Here is a 10,611-nt window from a genome sequence, read left to right on the forward strand (position 1 = left end):
GGGTGCTTTCCACCTTGACTCCCCCACTATCGTGGACAGAGCCCAAAGAAATCCTTTCTCCCTCAGGGAGTTTTTGTCAGGATATTTTATCATGGGCAATAAAAAAACAAAGACAGCTGCCCAGTGCAATACCTGCCTGGTGAGTTGCTGTGCACACCGTGTGACCTGTGTAACATTTCAGCTATGGTGTCTCTGTTGAGTCCTTGGGGTGTGTACCAGGCAGTCCTATTCTGACCCTTCTCTCCACAGGCCATGCCACGGTGACATTACACTGGTCTCTTCCTCACACTGTGAGTGAAAGTATAGTCTAGGAAGCTGATGAAATGAATGGATTGAGGTTAGATCATGCTGTCAGCTCTGGTCATGTCAACGAGGCAAACAGAGGTGGTCACAATATGTATTGTCACACCACAGATGCATCTATGTAAAATTTCCAGAGAAGAGCAGTTGTCACAGCTTCAGGCCATAGGTACAGGCCATCGGCCTGTTCATACCTCATTGATTGACAGATTTCTTGACCACACACAGTGGGCCACGCTCACTTCCTGAGTCTTACATGTCAAGAAGGTGGGACATCCACCAGGAGGGCCACTTACAGCTACTGCCTCCTCTTTTCCACATGTCACTCAGGCAGGCAGCAGCTAACTTGCTAATTAGGATGAATTTCAAATTGGCTGGTGTCTGATTTATAGTATGCTAAATGGTTCTTGTACTCAGCACATATATAATATTTCATTTCTGTGCAACTTGTAAGATGTTTCTTAGAAGAAAATGGAATGTGTAGTCAATGCTGAACAGTACAATTGAATGCCAGTGACATCCACTGAGATCAGCCCTGTAGATTAGGTGGTCCTTGTGTTCTTTGGCTTTTGCTGAAATGCATAGTAGTTTGTTAAGCAGATGCTTATGGGTATGTGGTGTTTTGAAAAGAAATGAACCTCTATAGACTCATGTCTTTGAGTGCTTGGCCATAGGAAGTGGCACTATTAGAAAGTGTGGCCTTGTTGGTGGAAGTATGTCTCTGTGGAGAAGGGCATTGAGGTCTCATATGCTCAGGTTAGACCTAGTATGGATTAGTCACCTCATGCTGCCTGTGAACCAAGATGTGGAACTCTCAGCTCCTTCTCCAGCACCATGTCTGCCTGCATTCTCCAATGCTTTCCACCATAGCAATAATGGACTAGACCTCTGAAACTGTAAGCTAGCACCAATTCAATGTTTTCCTTTATAAGAGTTGCCATGGTCATGATGCCTCTTCACAGGAATAAAACCCTAAGTAAGACAGAAGTTGGTGTGGGGTATTTCTGGGATAGGCCTGACCATTCTTTTGTTGGGAGGAATGTAAATTTTGAGACTTTGGATTAGAAAAGGAGTTCCATCCTTTAAGTGGGGCTTAATGAACCATCCTAGTAGCAACAAGGAAGCCAGTGGTGGTACTAAGGGTCATTTGAACCACACGGGTCTAGCTCAAGAGGTTTTAGAGAAGAGTGTTAGTGAGTGCCCTAGAGACCATCCTTGTGACAGTTTGGTAAATATGTGGTTGTTTTTGCCGTGGGCTATTAAAAGTCTGCCGGAGGATAAATTGAAGAATTTTGAGTCAATTGCACTGGCAGAGGAAATCTCAAAACATCCTAGTATTGACTCTGTCATGTGGTTATTAGTGGCCAGTCTTATGCAGATCTATAATGAAAAGGAATAAACTGAGCAAGGGGACTATGAAATGTACAGTCCCAGGAGAAGAGAGGGCACCAGGAAGTGGAATGAAGCTAAGTTCTGTGTCCAAGGGGATAAAAAGACTAAAGAAAAGCCTGATGTTAAATGGAGTAAAGAGAGTGGAGACCTCAGGGCGAGAGCTCATCCTGCTAAGCTTCCAACTTGTGAAAAGAATGAAAGGAAAGCTTAGGGCCAGGTGTGGTAGTACACACTAACCTCAGCACTCAGGAAGCAGAGGCAGGTAGATCTCTGAGTTCAAGGCCATCCTCATCAGCCATGTGGCTTTAGAGACAAGACAGAAGAAAGGGGTTATGGAATCGCCCTCCACAACCAAGGAAAGCAGCTGAGTCCAAGTGTGTACCACGAATGTACTTGGGTGGAGGCCTAGAGAGGCCTGTGTGTGAAATTGTGAAAATGAAGCCTGGATGGCCTTGGAGACCCAAAGATGTTGGAAATGCCAGAGCCATGAGCTATCTGCCAAGGAAAGTTGCTAACAGGGAGTAGAATGAGCCCTAGAGAAGTATGTTGCATTCAACCAAGATGAAAGGAGTTGGAGATCTAAAGAGAGTTTTGACATCAGACGTGGAGATGTAGAGTTTGGAGTTCGCCCAGCTGGTTTTTGGTTTTTGCGTTGGTCACTGGGCTCCCCCTTCTCGCTGTTGCAATGGAAATGAACATCCTGTGCCGTTGTGTGTTGAAAATATGTTGATTTTGATTTTACAGGAGATTACTGTTAAGAGATAGCATGAGTCTCTCAAGAGATTTTGAATTTTGGACTTTTAAACAAATTGAGACTGTTATAGCCATGGCCCAAACCACCCCCACTGTCCCTTCTTATAGACTATGGGGACTAGTGAAGTTGGATTGAAGTCTACATTATGATATGCCTACAAATAGAATAAGGAATGTGGTGGTTTGAATAGATATAGCCTCCATAGATTCATGTCTTTTAATGTTTGACCCATAGAGAGTGCCACTATTAGGAGGTGTGGCCTTGTTGGAGGAAGTGTGTCACCGTTGAAGTGGGCTTTGAGGTTCCAGATGCTCAAGCTAGGTCTAGTGTGGCACTCTCCTGCTGTGGATCAAGATGTACAGCTCTTGACTCCTTCTCCAGCACCATGTTGGCCTGCATGCCGCCATATTTCTTGCTATGACAATAATGCACTAACCCCCTGAAACTGTATGCCAGACCCAATGAGATGTTTTCCTTTATAAGAGCTTCCATGGTGTCTCTTCACAGCAGTAAGACCTTAAATTAGACAGAGTATTTTAGCAGCGACCATAAAAGTTGATTGTGCTTTTTAGATGCTTTGTGGGTAAAATACTGATTTTTTTCTACTTAGAATATGAGTTCTGGTTAACCAAGTTTTCTTCAGCTGCCCAGACAGCTACAATAATTAAGTGGCTCCAGTTGTTCCAAAGAAAAACTTGGCAGCTTCCCGAGTATGGAAAAGAAACAAACACAACGGCAGGTCCTGAACTAAATAACCAGGGGTGGTGGTAAGCTGGGATAACTGTGGTCCCCGCCTCTCCCAGGATGAAGGGTGATCGACAAGCAGATGACAGTCTGTGGACCTTCTGTCTCCCCATCAGGGCTCCAGGATGGCGCTTCTATAATGAACTGGCCCAAATATCTCAATAATCTACGGGGAAACTGGAGCAACAAGGGGAAAGACTTGGCCAGGGTCTTTCCACAGACTAATGGTGACACTGGGAGGAAAATCAGAGCATTCAGGCCAGTCACAGTTTCAGTCTCCATTGGCCTAGACTTCACTTCACTGCTGTAGACTGTCCAGGAAGCCCAACAGGGCAGCCTGAGTGGCAATAGCTGTGCTAGGACCTGGTGCTGATTGAGAGGAGGTGTGGTGTGCAGAAGCCAGATCCCAGGCAGACATCAGTTTAGTGGAACGAGGAATGGCAGGTTCTTGGACACAGTTGTGTGTAATCAGGCTGGGGTACAGGAGGAGGGATGAGGGTACAGGGGCATCAGCTATATAGAATATGGGTCTCTTCAGAAGACATGGGTTAGAAAGTGGGTGGCAGTTCCAGACAGCCTCTGCTCCCTGCAAAGAGAGCCCCAACTTTGGACACAATTTGGATTTCTATTGACTACCTTTGGGAACGTGTAGATGAGTAATCCCAACTCACAAGAGATGGAAAGAAGAGAGAAGGAAAGAAGGTGCACTCAAGGCTGGACTCTCAGAGCTTCAAGGATCCCCAATCTTTACAGACAGAAAACAAGCTAAGAGAGGCAGACAACTGGCCAAGGCTGCACGCTATAGTCATGACCCAAACCACCCCTCTGTCCCTGCTTTTCTCACAAACTCCATTCAGTATGTTAAGGACACGGGCTTGCATCTTTCTCAGTCCACCTCGAATCTCTATAAACAGAGGGGCACTGTGCAGATTTCTGAGCACCTCAGGTGTCCTCTGGAGACATAGCTTCCACCAGCCCTCATGTGACACCAGGGAGCCTGCATCTCCTCCCAGCTCCATGTCTTCTGGAAACCTTGCCTTGGGACTTCCCAGAACTTAGAATAAGCAGTAGGCTGGGATCTACAGCCTCGAAGTTTTTAACTCCTTTCTTACCCATGGGCTGTGTTTCCTTTTTTAGACCATGAACTCTGGGCACCAGTTCTTTGCTTCTCTGTGAGTAGACAGAATTCCAGGAATTGTCGGAGCCATCAGAGATGACCAGTCATGAGTCTTATGGGGAAGGGTCTGTCCCTTTTTAGTTCCAGAAGTCTGAGATGTCTGAGTCAACTTATACAACAGGAACCTGGATGTTTCCAGAAACTTCTAGTCACCCATACAGGCTCACGCTCCATTCATGTAAGTTAATGAGCAGCCCCTACATGCACAGGAGCCTCTTCTGTGGAGCAGGGGAGCTTGTCTAAGAGCCGAAATCCTCTGTCTCAGAGTGTTCCCAGCTCAGGAAGGGAGTAATAGTCCTGGAGGTACTTTGTGTCTACCTGAAGGCAGGAGGGCATAGAGGTTCTGTGTGAGTGGATTTGGGTTTAAACTTGGTTTGTCTAGATGATCCTGAGTAGCTGTTTTGATTTCTTAGTCCCCAACTAGTTGAGTATACAGCTAACTATATAATCCAGTCCATGCCTACCCAGGTCCTATACCCAAGAGAAATGAAAACGGGGTTGTGAAAATCTTACTTACACCCTAGGGGGTAATAAAATAGATTTTATTGAAAGCAGATACCTTTGTGATCATTTGCCGTGTAATGCAGAAAGCGCATACAGCACCCATTGCTGGAGAGACAGTTTATTCTTGGTTTGTAAGGCATTTTTCTAGGACCAGAGTGCATTAATTTCATTTCATAATAGTCTTTTTATCTTAAAAAAAGGTAAAACTTCTTGTTTTCAGGATATAGATCAACACCACCACTGGAGACTGGCATGTAGCTTGGTGGTAGAAGGCTTGTCTAGCTTGCAGGATGCCTTGGGATTGATCTAAAAAAGGGCACCATACTGAAGAAAGAAGGAAGGAAGGGAGGGGGAGGAAGGGAAGGAGAGAAGGAGAGAGGAGGGGAAGGAAGGAAGAGAGGGAAAAGGGAGGGAGGGAGGGAGGAAGGAAGAGAGGGAGGAAGCGAGGGAGGGAGGGAGGGAGGGAGGGAGGGAGGGAGGGAGGGAGGGAGGGAGGGAGGGAGGGAGGAGGCAGGTCTGTTTTTGGTTAGATCTGATCTGCAGTCACAGTTTCTCCACCCTTCCGGATGCCTCACAGAAAGCTCTAGAAATGAGTGACTGTCTCCCATTGGCAGAGAGAGAGCTTTGCCCTCCAGAACCCTGAGTCTGGGTCCTGGCTGTGCTGAAGGGGCTCTGTGACTTTGGGTGACTCCCTGCCCTTTTCTGAGTCTCTGACTCAAAAGCAGGACAGGATTTTAAGATGTCCCCTTGCCTTTCCTCCACCCCAGGCTTTTCTCTGGGACAAAGATAATGTAAAAAGCCCAGGATCAAAGACCAACGTGGATGAAACAGGTTTGTGCTGGCTGTGCCGAGGACCTGAGGTAGGACAGAAAAGTAGGAAAGATGATGGTGTCATGGGACAAGACAGAAAGCATGGAGCAGAAAAAAGGTCCACCATCCTGGGCTCTGCTGAGGGAGTTGAAGCTTCAGATATACTGAGAAAACTCACAGTACCTATGGCGTCAATGCTGGACTTTCCCAGAGATAATCCAGTCAGCTCCTGTAGCCTAGGGAGATAGTGCCAAATGCACAAACACTCGGTTGCTTGTTGCCAAACCACCCTCAGCCGTGAGAGGTTTTTTCATTACTCCAATCTCATTTCCAAATCTGAACACTCAGTGCTCATAAACTCATTTAACAACTTTGTTCATAAAAGGAAATTTATTAGCTTTTAAACTGTGTTATAAATCATACACTTTGAGCAGGGCAACTTAGGAAGCCACAGGGTCATTTATACAAAGTCATCATAAAGACAGTCACTCTCTACCTGGAGAGGCCATTGCCCAAGTTTAGGTATGTCTAATTCTTTCTCTGAACATCTCTCTTTCTATTAACTCATGTGCTTAAGATCTGTGCTAAAGACACCTAAGAAAAATCCAATTCTGTTTTATAGTAGTTGGCTCTGAAATGCTTTTCTGAGTTGAAGCTAAGAATCCTGGATTTTCTTCATTGAACGTCCCTAAGCAGAAAGGGAATGTTCTAGGTTGCTACCTAGAGCAGTAACTCCACCCCTCACTTGCTGATGGGCCTGCTCCTTTTCTCTCGAGGAGAAGTATTAGAATCTCTCTGCAGGACATGGGCCGGAACCTTTGGACCTCCAGAACCTCACCAAGGTCTGAACTCCCCTCCACCTCATAGTGGCAACTTCTGTAGGGAGCTGCTGTCCTGCACCCTTAGGGTTGCCACGAGGTACAACCCCATTATCACCATAGCTAGCATAGCCGAAGATGTTTCTATACACTATTAAATATCCTTTGAGAAGTGAGAGTGGGCAAGCCTCCTCAGGCTGAGAACTGCTTTGAGTCATTGCTTAGATGAAGCCAGATCCCAGAATCCTATTCTTTGAAGATACTGCCCCCCTGATCTTGACTGGCTTTCTATGTACTGACGGATGACCTTGAGATGTACTATGCTGTTGGCAAGGGACAGAGGGCATTTACCACCCCGTAGCTCATAGTAGGTCTCAAAGGACATTGTGGGCTGCTCTGAAATGGCATGGCAGTGGATAAAGGACAAAGCACAAGGTGTCCACACTTGTCTTTGAGATGCTGTCAGTGGGGGAGGGGGAAACATGTAAGCAAAGAATTAGAACACACACACTCACGCACACCCCCAACCCCCTCACAGTTTAGAATAGTATTAATAGGGACTGGAGAGATGGCTCAGTGGTTGAGAGCACTGGCTACTTACTCTTCTAGAGGACCTGTCAAGGTTCAATTCCTAAAACCCACACGGCAGCTCAAAACTGTCTTTAACTCCAGTTCCAGAGGATCTGACACCCCCACACAGACATACCTGCAGGCCAAACACCAATGCTCATTTATTAAAAAAATAAATAAAAATGAAAAAGAATAGTGTTAAATGAAAAACGTATATGCAGGCCCTGGGTAGCTGGTTCAGGAGGTAAAGTGCTTGTATGCATGAGGACCTGAGGTTACTCCACAGCATCCGTGTAAGAAGCTGAGCACGGCAGGCCTTGCTTGTAATTCCCGTGCTGGGGAGTTGGAGACAAGAGGATCCCCAGGCTCAGTGGCCAGCTGCGATCGCTGAATCTTTGTGGCCAAAATGTGGCACTGTACCTTGGACACAGTGATACTGAGCTTGAGAGTGACATAGTATAGGGGCGTGAGGAGGTGAGGCTGGGAGGTGGCCAGGGTCTTGATCACAAAATCATGGATGCTTAGTAGCTGGGGTGACTCTTGGGGCCATGGGGAGTCAAGTCTATCCAAGTGAGGGCTGGTGCATTGTGAGGGGCAGACAGCTTCTGGGAAAGGCTATACAGAGGCAAGGCAGCAATTTAGATTCTGATTGAAGAGAAAACAATGTAGGAAAGATGGAAAAGTCTGGAAGATCCAAAGGATGTAGCTTTTAGCCCCTTCCTCTCTCCACTCCCCACTATCATTAGGCCAACCACTTCTCATGGCACCACCATGATTAGCAGAGGTAACAAGAGGAAGAACACTTGCCTTGTAGTGGATAAGGAGTAGGGAGTAGGCCCCTTCCTCAGTGCCCTTGGTGCAGAAGTTGCTGACCAGTGTTCTCCTCTGAGTCAACCTCCTGGTGTCAGGAAAGCCCCAGGCTTGTTGTAGTTGATTTTTAGTATTAATGGAGGGTTTCTACCCCGCCTTTGATCATTCAGATAAAAGACACACACCTTTTATATCTATAATAAGCCTTTAATGTACTAGAGCTGGGCAGATATCTAAGTTATTAGAATCTACTTCCCCATCAATAACCCCCACCTTGTAACTTGCCATTTTCCATCTCTTAACTCCAATTGGCCGTCCTCATGGCCATTTTTTTTCTCTAATAATTCACCTACCCCATGGTACCTTGTCCTCTCTCTACCTTCTCTCTCTTCCTTGATACCCCAACCCTGGGAACCCTAACCTCACCTACCTCTCTTCTGCCCAGCTATAGGCTGTAGGCATCTTTAGTCACCAGTCGGGGATAACTTGAGGGACAAGATTACATAGCATCACTGTGTATGTGGAGAGTCTCTTTTCCCTGGAAGCAACCAGGCCTTGGAAATCAGTGTTTAGCATTACAATACACAGCAAAAAACCAAACCTCAACAATTGCTCTCTTTTTTTATCTAAATAAAAAGGCTTTTTCATTTATAATAATAAACAACATGCAGTAGAAACAATTATGAAACAGTAGGAAAATCACTAGGTAAGAGATACATTTAATAAGTTTAGCCTGTTTGTATTTGACAGTTCGGGAGAAAGTATTTTATTATCTGTCCTATCCTGGTGGAGTTTAAAGTTCTGTATTTAAATCAATTTTTACCTTGATTTTATCCTAATTTTCAATATTAGCCTAAAACATCTTAAATGCTAAATAACTTAGATTTAGGTGTGAGTCTGTAACTATCTAGTCTTCAGCCCCATCAGAAACCCAAGAAGGCATAAATATTTCCTGAGTGTGTAGAAATGTGGGAACGCAGCTGGACAGCCCCCAATCATTTCTCTGTAATGTTGGAGCACCATTTTTTAGCCTGGTCCAGTATATCTGATCGACCTTCTGTGAAGCAGAAATTATGAAGGACCTGCTTACCATGTATTGGCAGAGCTTGGCAGTTGACTTCCCTATGTCCACTTGTTATTGCCTGACAGATCTGTCTTTAATTGAAGCCTAGGCATTTTCTTTGCCCAGTGTTTAGCTTTCCACACTTGAAGCAACTCCATATGGAGGTTTTGATGTTCATCATCTTCTTTGAAGTGGAATGGGGATACTGTTAGGAGCAGACCTGTCTCATAGTCAAAAGATATTTTAATAATGAAACAATTATAAATGCATATTCTGTGAGCCTTTGAGGCTTTTGAAGACTATTTATAGCATATCTGAACAATCAACAGTGTGTATATTTTTGAGATAATTGAGACTACAATCTAATATGACCATGAGTTTGATTGATTGATTATTAACTTGCATTATTTAACTGTCCTAAACAGTTTGTAATAGCAGCTATTAAAATTACTGGGGCTGGGCTGGAGAGATGGCTCAGTGGGTAAGAGCACTAACTGCTCTTCAGAAGGTCCTGAGTTCAAATTCCAGCAACCACATGGTGGCTCACAACCATCCCTAATGAGATCTGATGCCCTCTTCTGGGGTGTCTGAAGTCAGCTACAGTATACTTACATATAATAAATAAATAATAAATCTTTAAAAAATTACTGGGGCTAATACTTGTATTTTTAAAATGAGTTGCATAGGCATAATATCTATATAAGGGTTGGATTACACATATATCATGTTGTAACAAAATTAATCTTAAATTTTATATCAATATACAAAGAATTATACCAACAAAAATGTCAAGATTTATTTATTTATTTATTTATTTATTTATTTATTTATTTTAGCATATGAGTATATTGTAGCTGTACAGATGGTTGTGAGTCTTCATGTGGTTGTTAGGAATTGGATTTTAGGACCTCTGCTCACTCTGATTGACCACACTTGCCCCAGTCTATTTATTTTTATAAATAGGTACACTATAGCTGTCTTCAGAAGCACCAGAAAAGAATATCAGATCTCATTACAGATGGTTGTGAGCCACCATGTGGTTGCTGGGATTTGAACTTAGGACCTTCTGAAGAGCAGTCAATGCTCTTACCCGCTGAACTATCTCACCAGCCTCCAACAAAAACTTCAAATCTGTATCAATATACAAAAAAATGTACTAATGTAACAAACTATAACCTCAATTCTGCATCAAAATATAAAGATCTTAACAAATGGAAGATTATGGCTACAAAATATTTTTTGGTTTAAGAATCGATTCAATAATCAACCCCTATTTGTCTAATTTCTTATATTTCTATATCCCCTATTTTTCTTTTTAACCCTTACCCTTTACCTAAGAAAGAAAGGATAGAGAAGAGGAAGGGAAAGATAGAAGCCCCTGAATCTAAGCTCTCTATTTTGTTTTCACCCTGTCCAAGACCATAATTATTTGTAATCATCCCTTAAAATGATAACAGATCTATAACCCACAAAATGACCAAAACCATGCACCCCAATTTAAGGGACTGGGACAACGGTCTTTTTATAGTTGTTTCCTGCTGAATTGAGGTGAAGAATTCCTATTTGGGGAGCCAAAAGCAAACTGGAAAAAATGATTAACTCAAAAGAAAGCTAGCTGTAGCATTTGTTGGCCAGACTCTACATGCTGAGAAAGTTTAGGGCTTAACTG

The sequence above is a fragment of the Mus caroli genome, unplaced genomic scaffold, assembly GCF_978045245.1.
Source record: "Mus caroli unplaced genomic scaffold, Mus_caroli_1 scaffold_6, whole genome shotgun sequence".
Lineage (NCBI taxonomy): Eukaryota > Metazoa > Chordata > Mammalia > Rodentia > Muridae > Mus > Mus caroli.